This window comes from Ictidomys tridecemlineatus, chromosome 8, assembly GCF_052094955.1.
Source record: "Ictidomys tridecemlineatus isolate mIctTri1 chromosome 8, mIctTri1.hap1, whole genome shotgun sequence".
NCBI classification, from domain to species: Eukaryota; Metazoa; Chordata; class Mammalia; order Rodentia; family Sciuridae; genus Ictidomys; species Ictidomys tridecemlineatus.
This window is the reverse complement of record NC_135484.1, coordinates 121,158,922-121,174,797: the sequence shown is the minus strand read 5'-3', so window position 1 is coordinate 121,174,797 and position 15,876 is coordinate 121,158,922. Positions and strand designations below refer to the sequence as shown.

At 39.6% G+C, this 15,876-nt stretch overlaps 1 long non-coding RNA gene across 1 annotated transcript in view; it reads right to left on the bottom strand.

Moving 5' to 3' along the window:
* LOC144366280 (uncharacterized) overlaps positions 1–15,876 on the bottom strand; it is a 470,215-nt gene that overhangs the window by 38,172 nt on the left and 416,167 nt on the right. The window lies entirely within an intron of this gene.

Below are 15,876 nucleotides of genomic sequence, written 5' to 3'. Positions count from 1 at the left end.
CAGGTCCCTTGCCAGGCCTAAATTTTGCTGTTAAAAAAAAGTATATATATATTTGTTGGACTATGTTTAAGTTTTATTTTATTTTGGTTAACATATAGTTGTATATATTTATGCACTGCAATGTGATATTTTGATACTCATACACATTTTATAATGATCAAATCAGTAATTAGCATATCCATTACTTCAAAAATTTATCATTTCTTTTGATCAGATAATGCAAAATCCTCTCTTTTAGCTCATTTTCAACATACACTACATTACTGTATACTGTCGTCATCTTGATGTGCTATATAATGGCACAGAAATTATTCCTCCTATTTAATTGGCTCTTTGTATCCCTTGATCAGTGTCTTTCTTCTTCTCTCTACTCTGTATCTGTGCTAAGCAGCACCCCTCCTGCCTGCTCCAGTCTCCACATATGAGTGAGATCATTTGTGTGTCTGTTTTATTCTCTCTTAATGTCCCTTAGGTTTATCTATATTGCTACAAATGACCCAATTTTCTGTTTTTAGGGTCCTTTTTAAAAATTATAAATATACTGGGGATTGATCTCAGGGTCTTGTGTCTGCTAGGCAACCTCTAGATCCCTGAGTTTCACCCTCAGTGCCTAATTACATTTTTGTTGGTGGTGGTGTTGTTAAAACTGATCAATATTCTTCATGTGTATTTGCCACAGTGTATTGTTCTTTTGTTTTTGTTTTGTTTTGTTTTGTTTTGGAGGTGGGTCTGCTATGTTGATCAGGCTGTCCTTAAACACCTTGGCTCAAGGAATGCTCCTGCCTCAGCCTCCCAAGTAGCTGGGATTACAGACATGCAGCATAATGCCTGGCTCTTTGTCCATTTTTTGTTGTCCATATTTTTTTATTGGTGCATGGTAGTTGTACATAATAGTGGGATTTGTTGTTACATATTCATACATGTACACAATGTAATAATGTCATTATCTAATATCATTCTTCAGTATTTCCCCTTTCCATCTCCTAGTCCTTCCCCTGATTCCTTTCCTCTACTCTACTGATTTCCCTTCAATTTTCATGAGACCCTCCACCCCTTTTGTTTTTTTTCTCTCTAGCTTCCAGATAAGTGAGAAAACATATAATTGACTTTCTGACTCAGGCTTATTTTGCTTAACATAATGTTGTCAATTTCCATCTATTTTCCCGAAAATGGAAAATTTCATTCTTCCTATTGGCTAAGGAAAAATTCCATGTTTATATATACCATATTTTCTTTATACATTCATCCATTGATGGAAAACTAGGCTGGTACCCTACTGTGGCTATTGTGAATCGTGCTGCTCTAAACATGAGTTTGCATGTATCATTATAGTATGACAACTTTCATTCTATAGAATAAATACTGGCATGATGGTTCCATTCCTAGTCTACTGAGGAACTTGCATACTGATTTCCATAGTGCTTGTTCTAATTTACAACCTTACCAACAGTGTTATACTTTCTCCACATTTTTTCCAGTATTTGGTATTGTTTGTATTCATGATGGCTGCCATTCAAACTGAAGTGGGATGAAATCTCAGTGTAGTTATGATTTACATTTTCCTAATTGCTAATGATGCTTTCATGTACTTGTTAGCTATTTGTATTTCTTTTAAGAAGTTTCTCACATAGTTCATTTGCCCTTTTATTAATTGGATTATTTTTTATTTTATTTTTTAATTTGTTCTAATTAATTATACATGACAGTAGAATGTATTTTGACCCATTGTATACAGATGGAATACAACTTCTCATTCCTCTGGATGTACATGATATAGACCAACACTGGTAGTGTACTCTTACATATATATGGGGTAATAATGTCTCTCTCATTATTCCATCCTTCTTACCCCCACATGCCCCTCCCCTCACTCTCCTCCACTCAATGCAAAATTCCATCATTCTTCCCTACTCCCCCTGCCCCCATTATGGATCAGCATTTGCTTATCAGAGAAAACATTTGGCCTTGAGTTTTGGGGATTTGGCTTATTTTGCTTAGCATGATATTCTCCAGTTCAATTCATTTACCTGCAAATGCCATAATTTCATTTTTCTTTAAGGCTAAGCAATATTCCATTGTGTATATATGTACCACATTTTCTTTACCCATTCATCTTTTGAAGGGCATGTAGGTTGGTTCCACAGTTTAACTATTGTGAATGGAGCTGCTATAAACATTGATAAGGCTGTGTCGCAGTAGTATGCTGATTTTAAGTCCTTTTGGGTACAAATTGAGGAGGGGGATAGCTGGGTCAAATGGTGGTTCCATTCCAAGTTTACTGAGGAATCTCCATACTGTTTTCCAGAGTGGTTGCATCAATTTTCAGTCTCACCAGTAATGTATGAGAGTACCTTTTCCCCGAAATCCTCACCAACACTTACTGTTGTTTGTATTCTTAATAATTTCTATTCTGACAAGAGTGAGATGACATCTTAGAGTAATTTTGATTTGCATTTCTCTAATTTCTAGAGATGATGAACGTTTTTTCATATATTTGTTGATTGATTGTATTTCTTTTTCTGTGAAGTGTCTGTTCAGTTTCTTGGCCCATTTATTGATTGGGTTATTTGGAAGGTTTTTTTTTTTTTTGGTGTTAAGGTTTTTTAGTTATTTATATGTCCTGGAGATTAGTGCTCTATCTGAGGTGCATGTGGTAAAGATTTTCTCCCCATTCTATATATTCCCTCTTTACAGTATTGTTTTCTTTACTGAGAAGAAGATTTTTAGTTTGATCTATCCCATTTATTGAGTTTTTATTTTACTTCTTGTGCTTTAGGAGTCTTGTTAAGGAAATCAGGTCCTAAACCAACATGATGAAGATTTGGGCCAATGTTTTCTTCTAGCAGGTACAGGGCCTCTGTTCTAGTGCCTAAGTCTTTGATCTACTTTGAGTTGATTTTTGTACAGGGTGAGAAATAGAAGTTTATTTCATTTTGCTACCTATGGATTTCCAGTTTTCCCAGCACTATTTGTTGAAGAGGATATCTTTTAACCAAGGTATGTGTTGGCGCCTTTGTCAAGTATGAGATAACTGTATTTATGTGGGTTTGTCTGTGTGTGGATTATTTTTTATGGTGCTAAATTTTTGAGGTTTTTAAATATTCTGGGTATTAATCCTCCATCAGAAGAAAAGTTAGCAAACAATTTTTTTCATTGCATAACTTCTCTCTTCACATTCTTAACTGTTTTCTTTGCTGTGCAGAAGTTTTTCATCTGATGTCATCCCATTTATTAACACTTGGCATCATTTTCTGAGCTTTAAGAGTCCTATCAAGAAAGTCATTGCCTGTATCTGTATGTTAGATGTTGAACCTCTGTTTTCTTCTAGGAGTTGCGTAGTTTCTGGCCTAAATCCTAGGACTTTGATCCATTTTGAGTTGACTTTTTCAGGGTGAGAAATTAAAGTCATGCCTCACTCTTCCACATATAGATAGCCTGTTTCCAATACCATTTGTTTAAAAGACTATTCTCCAATGTATGTTTTAGCACTTTTGTCAAGAATCAGATGACTGTATCTATGTGGGTTTGTCTCTGTCTTCTATTCTATACCACTGGTATGTGTATCTGTTTTTATGCCAAGTATATGAGGTTTTGTTACTATTGCTCTGTAGTACAATTTAAAGTCAGAAATTGTGATGCCTCTAGCATTGGTTTTGGGGCTTGGAATTGCTTTGTCTCTTCTGGGTCTTTTATTCTTCCAACTACATTTTAGAACTATTTTTTTCTAGTTTTGTGAAAAACATGTCATTGGTATTTTGATGGGGATTGCATTAAACCTGCGCTTGATTTTGGTTTTCTGTTCATTTTAGCAATATTCATTCTTCCTATCTATGAACATGGGAGGTCTCTCCATCTTCTTGTGTCTTCAATTTCTGTATTCATTGTTCTATAGTTAACATTGTAGAGTTTTTTTTCTTAATCTTCTTGGTTTGATATATTCCATTATTTTATTTTTGGAGGCTACTATGAAAGGGATTGCTTTAAAAAAAAATTACCTCTCAGGAAATTCATTATAGGGGTATAGGAAAGCTATTGATTTTTGTATGTTGATTTTGTAACCTGCTCCTTTGCTGAATTTGTTTATTGTTTCTAGCAGTCTTTTGGTGGAGCTTTTTGGATTTACTAATATAGGATTGTTTCATTTTCAATCATTGATAATTTGACTTCTTTTCTTATTTGTATGCCTTTGACTTTCTCTCTTGCCTATTTGCTCTGTCTAGAATGTCTAGTAGTATGTTGAATATAAGTGATGAGTGTAGACATCTTTTGCTTATTCCAGATTTTCAAAGAAATGCTTCAATTTTTCCACATTCACTATGATGTTGGGTTGAGGTTTGTTGATTATAACCTTTATGATGAAGTAGGTTCCTTCTATGCCTAATTTCCTCTTTATCTTGAATGTGTTCCTGATTTTGAAGACATTCTCTGTATACACTGAGATGAGGATGTGATTTTGCTCCTTAATTCTATTTATGTAGTATATTGCATGTATTGATTTGTGAATGTTAAACCATCTTTGCATCTCTGGGATAAATCCATTTTAGTCATGCCAGATGGATTTATAAATCATCTTAATATGTTGTTGAATATAATTTGCTAATATTTTATTAAGAATTTGTGCATCATAGGACTGGGGTTGTAGGTTAGTAGTAGAGCACTTGCCTCATATGTGTGAGGCCCTGGGTTTGATCCTCAGCACTACATAAAAAAAATAAGTAAATAAAAATAAAATTTTTTCCATCTCTAAGTTCATCAGAGATATTGAGCTATAGAGGATACTGGCTTTGGCCTAATGGTGATACTGGCTTCATAGAATGATTTTGAAGTGTTCTTTCCCTTTCTAGTTTTGTAATATTTTGAGGAGCATTGGCATGAGTTCTCCTTTAAAGTTCTGGTAGAATTCAGTGGAGAAATATTGTGTTGTGTTTTTTTTTTTCTGTTGGATAGTGATTTAGTCAGACTTTTTGTTACTGTAAATAAAAGTTATGACAAGAACAATTTTAGAGGAGGAAAAGTTTATTTGGCACTCATGATTTTAGAGATCTCAGTTCAACTCCATTGTTCTGGGCCCTGGGTGTGGAAAAAACATCATGGTGGAAGGGCATGTAGGAGGAATCAGCTCAGGGGATATCCATCAGGAAGCAGAAAGAAAGAGTATGAGACAGCTTCACTTACACAATATAGTCCCCAGTGACCCAAATCAGTTAGCTACACCCTGTCTGCCTATAATTATTTCTGGATTAATCCACTGCTTAGGTCATGCTTCTCTAATCTAATCACTTCACCTCTGAAAATCCTTGCATTGTCTCACAAATAAGCTTTTGGGGACACCTCATATCTAAACCATAACAGATGGCCTTTTATTACTGCTTCTATATCATTGCTAATTATTGGTCTGTGTAAGTTTTCTTTGTCTTCTTGATTTGATTTTGGCAGGTCATATGTGTGTGTAGAAATGTATCTTTTTTCTAGGTTTTTTCAATGTATTGAAGTATAAGTTTTCAAGACTGTCCTTAAAAATCCTCTGGATTTCTGTGATATCCGTAGTGATTTCTCCTTCTTCATTACTAATTTAATTAATTTGTGTCTTCCCTCTCCCCTCCATCTCTCTCTCTCTCTCTCTTTCTGGCTAAGGCCTTATCAATCTTCTTTATCTTTAAAAAAATTGTGATCATTCCATTGATCCTCTTTATTGTTTCTGTATTTAATCAATTTCACCTCTGATCTTAATCATTTACTCTCTTCTACTGGTTTTGGAATTGGTTTGTTCTTGTTCTTCAAGGGTCTTGAGACACATCCTTTGATTGTTTATCTAAGATTTTTCTGATTTTCTAATATAGGCACTCATAAACTTTTCTCTTAGAACTGAGTTCACAGTGTTGCCAAGATTCTGGTATGTTGTATCACTCTTCTTGTATGATTCAAAGCATTTTTAAATTTCTTTCCTGATTTTTTTCTATCATTCATTCATCATTCAAAAGTGCATTGTTCAATATCTACATTTTTTATAGTTTCTGAAGCAATTTTTTTGGTGTTTATTTCTAATTTTATTCCATTATGATCATATATGATACAAGGATTTATATTAATTTTTAAATTTGATATAGGTTGGTTTGGGGGCCAATATATCATCTGTTTGTGGAGAAGATCCATGAGCAGCTTAGAAGAAAGTGTATTTTGTTATAGTTGGATAAAATATTCTCTAGAAGTCTGTTAATTCCATTTGATTTATAATATTTTTTTGGTCCAAAGAGTCTTTACTGAAGTTATGTCTGAGTGACTTATCTGCTGGTGAGAGAGGTGTGTTGAAATCAACCAGTATTATTGTACTGTGGTCTATCTGAGTGTTTCATGTAAGTAATGAATGTTATACCACCTTTTGGCTTTCAAATGTTTATTATAGTAATATCTTCTTGTGGGATTGTTCTCTTTACCATTATGAAGGGACTTTTGTCTTTTCTGATTAATTTTGGCTAGAAGTTTATTTTGTTGGGTATAAGTATAAGCTCATGTTTTCTTTTTGAGCTCCATTTGCATGACATGTCCTTTTCTATTCTTTCACTTTCAGCCTCTGTATATCTTTGCCTGTAAGGTACACCTCTTACAAATAATATATAGTTGGGTGTTGTTTTTAAATCATTCTGCCGGCCTACATTTTTCAATTGGTGAGGTGAGACCATTTATATTTACATTTGATGTTATTACAGAGAGATGTCTATTAATTTCTGCCATTTTGATTTATTTCTACTGTTTAATTTATCCTGTTTCTCATTTGCTTGACAACTCTTCAAATGAGAGACTTGTCCATTTGTAAACTCTGGGTTTATTTTTGGTTTCTTCTGTGTGAATCATGTGCTTATATATTTTCTATGGGCTGGGTGTGTGGTGCATGCCTGTAATCTCAGAAGCTCTGAAGGCTGAGATAGGAGGATTGTGAGTTCAAAGCCAGCCTCAGTAACAGCAAGGTGCTAAGCAACTCAGTGAGACTCTGTTTCTAAATAAAATACAAAATAGTGCTGGGGATGTGGCTCAGTGATTGAGTGCCCCTGAGTGCAATCCCCTGTACCAAAAAAGAGAAAGAAAGAAAGGGGTAACTCATGTTACATTACAAAATGAATTATTTAAAAAATATATTTTCTATAGCACCAGCTGAGTACTCATGAATTCTTTTTGTTTATGCCTATCTTGTAAAGTTCTTATTTCCTCTTTGATTCTGAAGGAGATTTTTACTGCATATACCATCTTGGCTGACAGTTGTTTTCTTTCAGGACTTGTAGTACATCTTTCAAGTCCTTGAGGATTTTAGTGTTTGTGCTGAAAAAATCTGAGTAATTCTGATAGACTTGCCTTTAAATGTGACCTGACATTTTTCCCAGAGGCTTTGAACATTTTATCTTTGCTCTGTATGCTAGGCATTTTAATGATATGTTCTGTGGAGGTTCCTTTTTCATGTTGTTTCTTTGATGTTCTCAATGCCTCTTGCATTGGAAGTCCTTCTCATTCTCAAGGTTTGGAAACTTTTCTATCCTTTCCCTGAAAACGTTATGCAAGCTATTTGCTTGCCTTTTATAAGCCTCTTCAATTCTGATGGTTCTTAATTTTGGCCTCTCACTGTTGTCTCAGAGTTCTTATATATTCTGTTCACTTTACTTATTCTCTGTAATATTGTCTGGATGTTCAAGTCCTGTCACTTTGTCTTTAAGCTCAGAGATTCTCTGTTTAGCACGGTCAACTGTACTATATTTTATTTGACTTACTGTGTCTTCATTCGCAAAGTTATTGTTTGGTTCTTTTTTAGTATCTCTATCTCCTCAATGAACTTCTCTTTCATACCCTTTATTGACTTCCTTAATTTATTCAGTTGTTTTCCTGTGATGTCTTGAAATTCATTGATTTTTTTTAATAATCATTCTTTTGAATTTTTAACCAGGTTTTCAGCAATTTGAATTTTTTAGAGTTATTTTTCTGGTGAGTTATGAACTTAGTAGGTGTTGTGTTAGCTCAATTTTTAATAGTTTTTGTATTCCTGTGTTGGGTTTTATGCAATTATACGGATGGATTTCTCTTTTGCTCTTATGTGTGGGCCTTTTTAGGGCATGGCCTTCTCTTGCCACAGTGTCCTAGAGTGCTATAGGTAGGGAACCCTCAGCAGTGTGGTACCCTTTGTATTCATTCTCTCTGTTTTTGCTGTAAGAGTGGATGTCTCTGAGTGGGACCCAAGGCCCCCCCAACCATTCCCACATGGATTGGTGTTTAATTGGATTTTTTTCTCTTCTATTCTTTGAACTAAAGATTGCTGAAATTACTGTGATTAATTTGTATGTGTAGCAAGACGTTCTGTCTCTTTGCTGTGTTTATTTCAGCAACACATTGTCTACCCTGTGACCTGTAGTGTCCCTCTAGTTTCACAGTACCTCACAAAAAAAGGAGAAACAAAATATCTTAACAACTGAGACAAACAATATACAGCATTAAAATTAATATGTGGTGCCTACTATAACATCTACAATACTAATTACCACAGAAACAGGAATAGTGGGGTCAGCAATTGCTAATAACAAACAGATAAATAACCATAAACTAGATCTGGCATTAAAATAAACAACATGTGTCAACTATGCCATCCATAATACTAATCATTGCAAGAACATGAATGGTGTGAGAGGAGTTGTATAAATTAGGTATTTTAAGAGATGGTGAAAATGCTCTTCAGTAAGAGAGAAGAAAATGTGATAGTATAGTAAAAGAACATCTAGAATATTCAAAATGTGAAAAGAGTGAATACAGAAGAGATGTAGCAAGTGATGGCTATAAAGAAGGATGAGAAAAAATAAACTAGAAAAAAGTAAAGGAACGGAGAAAGAGAAAAAGAGATTTGGTTGTTAGTGGGAAAAGAGAGGAGAAAAAGGAAATGAGAAAAAAAGAAACAAAAACAAAACAAACTCCAAATAATAAAACTCTGACCCTTGAGACAAGGGAAAATAAGTGGTGTTTTTAAAAACTGCTAAAAATGAGAAAAAGGGACCAAATATGTATGGGTAGATACATTTACAAAATAATCAGCACAGCAAAACCAACCCCCAACCCCAAAAGATAATTCTAATGAAAACTGAAAAAATCTTCTCCACTGTGGTGGTCAAAACAGTTGATGGGTTTGGAAGGTCACTGCCTTTGTGATCAATGACCAAGTGTCATTCTTTCCATTTCTTCTGGGGCTATATGAAGAGACAGAGACCAAGCACTAGGAGTTGTTAACCACTTCCTCTTTTTCTATTGATCTCAAAGTTGCCAGCAAGAGTGGTCTAAAACAGAATTTGGTTGAAATAGCTCTCAGCTTCTTACCAGTGTAAGGGGTGATAAAATGATAAGGACTGTTGCTTGGAGTTTTCTCTCACAGACCAGATTGATGCACTCCCAACCTTTAGCCTGCTACAGAGTTCTAAGAGTGGAGATCTGGTGGCTGTGGCTTGGGTCTGTTCAGGCCTTGGGAACTTGGTTGGATGGTATCTGCTCTGGAGAGATTAGATCAACACACTCTATGCCAGGCAGATGCAGATCTCTGCTGGGAGTCTGAATCTCTGGAACCTCTCAACACCTCTACTTGTGGGGCAGGAGCACCAACCCTGCACAGGTCTCACACACTCAGCTACCCACAAATATGGCTTTCCTAGGCTTAGTCCCTGACTGTGCTCATGCCCACCTGGTCAGATTCCCAACCCTCTTCAGCTGGTTAATGTGAGCCACAGACTCAATGGGAAAGTGAGTTACTCTTTAATGGCTACAGAGTTTTAATTCCCACAAAAGTGTGAACACACTGAATGGCACTGAATTGTGCACTTAAAATGGTTAAAATAGTAAATTGTGTGTTATGTCTATTTTACCACAATTAAACACCATACAGAAATCAGGGTAGTGTACTACAGATTAACATAGAATTAGAAGAAGGAAATGGAGACCTGAGACAAGAGAATCCCCAGTGCCTGTCATCTCTCTGCCAGCATTCCACATTCTGTCTCTATGAATTTGAACTCCCTAGGTGCCTCATACAAGGGCAGTCATACTGAATTTATTCCTTCATGGCTGGCTTTTCCACTTAGCATAATGTCCGCAAGATCATACGTGGTGTAGCAATTTTCAGAATGTCCTTCCTTTTAATACTGAATAATATTGATTTTGCATACAAGCCATATTTTGGTTAGGTGTTCATCAGTTGATAGATACTGGGGTTTCTTCTACCTTTTGGCTTTTGGAAACAATGCTGCTATGAAAGTGAGTGTACACATATCTCTGCATTTACCTGTCTTCACTACTGTTGTGTTTATATCCAGAAATACAGTTACTGGATCATACAGAAAGTATCTTTTGAGTGTTTGGAAGAACCTCCATATTATTTTCATAGCAGCTGCACCATTGTATATGTAGGCAAGCAATGCACCTGAGCTTCAGTTTTCTATATATTTATGAACTTGTTCATTCTGCATTCTTTTTTCTAAACAGTGGCCATCCTCATGGATACAAAGTGGAATCTTTTTTAAAGTATTTTAATTTCCAATGAGTCTTTATTTTTATTTGTTTATATGCAGTGCTGAGAATAGAACCTGATGCCTCACGCATGCCAGGCAAGCTGTCTACCACTAAGCTACAACTCCAGCCCACAAAGTGGATTTTTTTTAATGATTTCTAATGTTGAATATCTCTTTATGTGCTCATTGGCTATTTGGGAATCTCCTCAGGGAATTGGCTGTAGAGAGCCTTTTCACAGTTCTGAATAAGTTCAACATTTTTTTTTTGTTTGAGTTGTTGAGATTACTTTTTGTTTGCTTGTTTTATGGAGCTGGGATCATTCCCTGACCCTTGCACATGCTAGGCAAGTGCTCTACAGCTGAGCTAACCCCAGCTTAGGATTTCTTCATATATTCTGAATGTTCTTGTCTTATTAGATATGTTACTAGCAAATATTTTCTCCCATCTTGCAGGTCAACATTTATGTGTGTGTGTGTGTATGTGTGTGTATGTGTGTGTGTGTGTGTGTGTGTGTGTGTGTGTGTGTATGTGTGTGGTATTGGGGATTGAACCCAGGGCTTTGTGCATATGAGGCAAGTACTCTACCAACTGACCTATATTCCCAGCCCATAGGTCACCATTTCTGTAGGCATCCTTTAGTGTACAGATGTTTTTATGTATTCAATTTTTTTAAAAAAAAATGTTTGTTAATTGTAAATGGACACAAAACCTTTATTTTATTTATTTATTTTTATGTGGTGCTGAGGATTGAACCCAGTGTCTAATATGTGTGAGGTAAGTGCTCTGCCACAAAGCCAGAATCCAGCCCCTATGTTTTTAATTTTGATGAGTCCAATTTATCAATTTTTTTCATATCTTGTCTGTGCTTTTGGTGTCATACCATTGAAAATGTGGTCAAATCCTTTGTTGTGAAGATTATTACAAATGTATTTTCATACACACACACACACACATACACACACACACAAACGCACAAATAAATACACTATGAGTTGAACCCAGGGTCTCTCACATGCTAGTAAGCAGTCTACGACTAGCTACCACAGGCCTTTTTAAAATTTTATTTTGAAATAAGGTCTTCAAAGTTGCAGGTTGGCCTTGAACCTGCATTCATCTTCCTCAGTTTCCTGAGTAGCTAGGATTACAGGCATGCATCACCATATCCATCTGTAGTGTGTTTTCTACTGAGAACGTTTGGTTTTATAGTATACTTTTTTTTCATTTGTAGTGTGTGTTTGTGTGTGTGTATGTGTGTGCATACATGCGCACGTCACACACTCTGAGTATTGAACCCAGGCATTTGCACAAGTTAGACAAGCACTCTATCATGGAGGTACATCCTCAGTCCTGAGTTATTTTTTGTAAATGAGTAAGTAAAATGTCCTACTTCATTGTTTGTGTGTGGACATTTCTAGCACCATCTATTGAAAGGCTACATCAGGTCTTTGATGTATCACTGCCATCTGCCTGTTCCCAGGAGATGCTAGCAGGACCATTTACTTCCCCCACCTGGGCCTCCAGATGCTGACCTTTTATTTGGACCCAGTCACTGCTTCACATCCCTTTAGGGTACAACCCCACTCAACACTTTTAGGGCCATGACTCTCCCTCCCACTGTCACACCCTGTTCCCCACTATATCCATGAGAAGTCTGCAGAGAGGCAGCACCCCCTGTTGTCCCTCTGCACTGCCTGGACTGCACACCTGTGACCATGGGTTTCACCCACATTTCACCCTTCCTGGGCCTTTCATGCCATGCACCTCTGGTCTTGCTGCTCCTCCTGTCCCTTGCAGGCCAGCCACTCCTATTGAACACTCCCTATACCCTCAGGAAGTCTGTGGCCCTGGCTCGGGCCCTGGCCTACATGGCTGCCCCTCTCCATTTCCCCTTTCTCCGTTCCTCACTTCCCCTCTCCTTCTTCTCTACTTTCCTGTCTTCATTGCATTGGAAACTTTTCTTCTGCCCAATTTGTGTGTTTGCTGCCTCCTCAGATGCTCAGGACAGCAGAGCCTTTGTGGTGAGCATTGATGAACACTTGTTTCCAGGAAGAAGTGTCATTTGTTGCTTCCTCTGCCACAAGGACCCACAGTCTTCACTATAACCTCACAGTGAGGTCCCAAAGTGGGTCAGTGCAACCAAGGTTCTTTTCTGAGGGTTATTGGGACCGCCAGCTCTTTCTTCACTATGATAGTCACAATAAAGAAAACTCGAAGCCCCAGGGGCCATGGGCAGAAAACCCCTTGGGGACTGAGAGCTGGGACACAGAGATCCAGGAGTTGGTAGAGCTCAGAAGAAACTAAAAGCAACCCTGGCAGATATCAATGTCCAGCAGGAGCAGAAAGGAGATGAGTGTTGATAGGAGCAAGGGTGACACGAGCTTCCTCCAGGGAGACTGGTGGCAAAGAGCCGGGACCTGTGTCTTCTCACTTCAGTTGACTGGGGAGGGCAAGCAAAGGGCTTCATGCAGCTCAGCACAGGGGACTTTGAAGAGAGCCAGGTTGGGGTCCTCTGTAGGCTGACATTTTCTACTTGATAAGCAGGGAGGCAGAGGGGCCAGGGGATGGAGAAATGACTAGCAGTTCACGGCAGTGTCTCATTCCCTCCAGGAAACACAGAGTTGCAAGATTCAAGAGGACAACCACACCAGGGGCTTCTGGAATTTCCACTACGATGGCGAGCCTTTCCTCTCCTATCACCCAAAGATGCGCAGGTGGACAGTGGAGCCATCCTCAGCTCAGACCTTGGTTATAGAAGTCAAGAAATTCCTTCTATGCCGATGGCATGAAAAGCCAAGGATTACCCGGCCCAGGTGCAGGGAGAGCTTTGTGGAAGACTCAGGAGATATCAAGTCTCCTGGAAGGGCTCCTCCCAATCACCTGGAGCCTCTGCCCAGAGGACCTTGTGTGAGTTTATTGTGCTATGATTTGCCTGCCCTGTTACACCACTAAATAGAGACAGGAGGGTGTATGTTTCTAGACACTAGCCATCCCCCATTCACATGTCTGCCTTCCAGCCTGCTGTTAAAAAGAGTACTCACTTTGTCCCTCAACCCTGGATTCCTCAAAGTCCCCCCTATAACATTCTCTCCTCAACAACATGTGGAAGTGAGAAATTGAGTCCAGAAGCCCAAAGCCCATCCTCCTCAGTCAGAGGCCTCAGGCTCTAGGCTGAGAAGAGCCTTGTAGAAGGTCTGGGTCAATGAGGTCTTAGGCCAATGTCAGAAGAGTGCAGAAGACCAGCCCTGTTCCGTGCCTTAGAGGGGAGCGACCCCTGGTCACATGCCTGACTAGCTCTGCCCTTTTTTCTCCAGTGTTTCCAGCAGTGAATGTGACCTGTGGTGAGGCCTCAGAGGACACCATCAATGTGACATGCTGTGCTTTTGGATTCTATCCTCAGGATTTCTCTGTGACCTGGCCCAAGGATGGGGAACCCTTGAGCCAGGATGCCCAGCAGTCTAGTGGTGTATTTTCCTATGAGAATGGGACCTACCAGACCTGGGTGTCTATCAGGATTCCCCAAGGACAGGAGCAGGGGTTCAGCTGCCATGTGGGACACAGCAGAAACAACAGCACTGGCCTTGTGTCCTGTTGTGAGCCTGGGGGTCCCATCAGGGGTTCCCAACCAGGTGAGTCAGTGACCAGGGTGGTGAGAAGGGAGAAGCCTTAAGGCTCCAGTACCCAGAGTGTAACAAGTCTGCTTTCAGGGATTGCACTGCAGCTTCTAAGCCAATGGCCTGGCTTCCTGGGTGTGGCTGCTGCTGTTGATATTCTGATTCTTCTTCTTTGGGTCCCTTGGTACAAGAAGAGGAGACAACATCGACTGCAGAGAGTTCAGGTGAGAAAAGTGGTTAGTGGTTGCAGATAGCAGGGCCTATTTGGGATGTAGTGTCCCTCATGCCTCCCACTGCAGAGAGTGTAGTGGAGGTGACCAGCCTTCTGGAACAGGGGATGAAGGTCTGTGTATTGGTGAAGGTTTGGGAGCCATGTCTCCAGCCATACCCCCTTAGTCTTGCCAAAATACAGGTCTGTCAACATCTTGAAGGTCCAGATGCAGCCTCTCTAGATGCAGGGTGAGGAGTGAGCAGTGGTGTGGCTATAGCACCTGCTATGTCTTCATCCCCATCTTTCTCTCAGTCTTTGCTGGCTTGACCAGGGGGCTGTGTTGGGAAGGGCAGGCTCATTATTATAGTCTTAGGGACACAGAATAAATGAGTTGTGATCTTTGGGTGTTTAGAAACCAGAGAGGAATCCCATGAGAGGGGATGCCTCTGTTCCTTTCCTGTCTGCTTCGCTTTCCCCCAGTCTCTCTGGCTCTTATGAGTGAACCAAGAAAAAGGCCCAAAGGCTGAGAGCCCTGCCAGTGCAGCCCCTGGGAGGCCCATGGAGAGTAGGCCCATGGCTCTGCAGCACAGGTAGTCACTTCTGTTTTGTGTGCAGCATCTGCAGTCCCCCCCTCAGGAGCTCTCTCCTGAGAGTGTCCTCTGGGTCACTAGGGCCTCCTAGTCCTCACTCTGTCCCCAACACACTCTAGGTGTAGTCTTGAAGATGACATGGATATAAGAATAACTGATGTCCCTGACCATCTGGAGAGAGAGACCAGCCCATTGTGGGGCAGCTGTGGTCACTGTTTTTATTCTATGTCTGGAATTTTCCAGTGTAGCCTCTAGGTGTGTTGATCCCTCAGTCTAGGGTAGACTATCCCACCGCAGGGTCCTCATCCAGTTGACTCTCTGGGTAGGGGTCCCTACATCCCAGACAGGCCTGTAATCACTGCTGCTCCCACCTGTGGCCTCTCCAACAGAGGCACAATGCTAGTTCTACTTTCTTGTGGTCAGAGATGGTTGCCTGGAATGTCACTAGGACTGTGCCTAAGAAAAGAGTAGGAAAAGCCTGTTGCTTAGTTTTGCAATTTCTACTTTAAATATTGAATCTCAGTAAGGATGTTCCCAGTTTCAGCTGTATGGTGTGAAAGGCAGTTCTCCAGTGCCCATGTGATAATGTGTACTAAATATCACACTTGGAGATCCCTCTACAGGAGTCCCCCCTGTGGGAGACTTGGAGTATGGCCATGGCAATTCCAGGATTCAGAGGGTGGGCAGACAGTCAAAACAGCAGGATCTCAGGAAAACCCCTCTGCTGCTTTGGGAAGAAAGCCTATGTGGCTTGGGAGGGTTGTGGCATGGGTGAGTCTCTGCCAGGAATGGAGATAGGGAGTCCAGGGCAGCCTCAGGAAGCAGGAGCCTCTAGGGAGTTTCTGAGTTCCTACAGGTGGGTAGACCACGCAGGTAGGAGGAAGAAAAGTGCAGATTGAGAGCCTGAGCAGGTGATTCTGAGTCTCCTCTGCATGGGCTG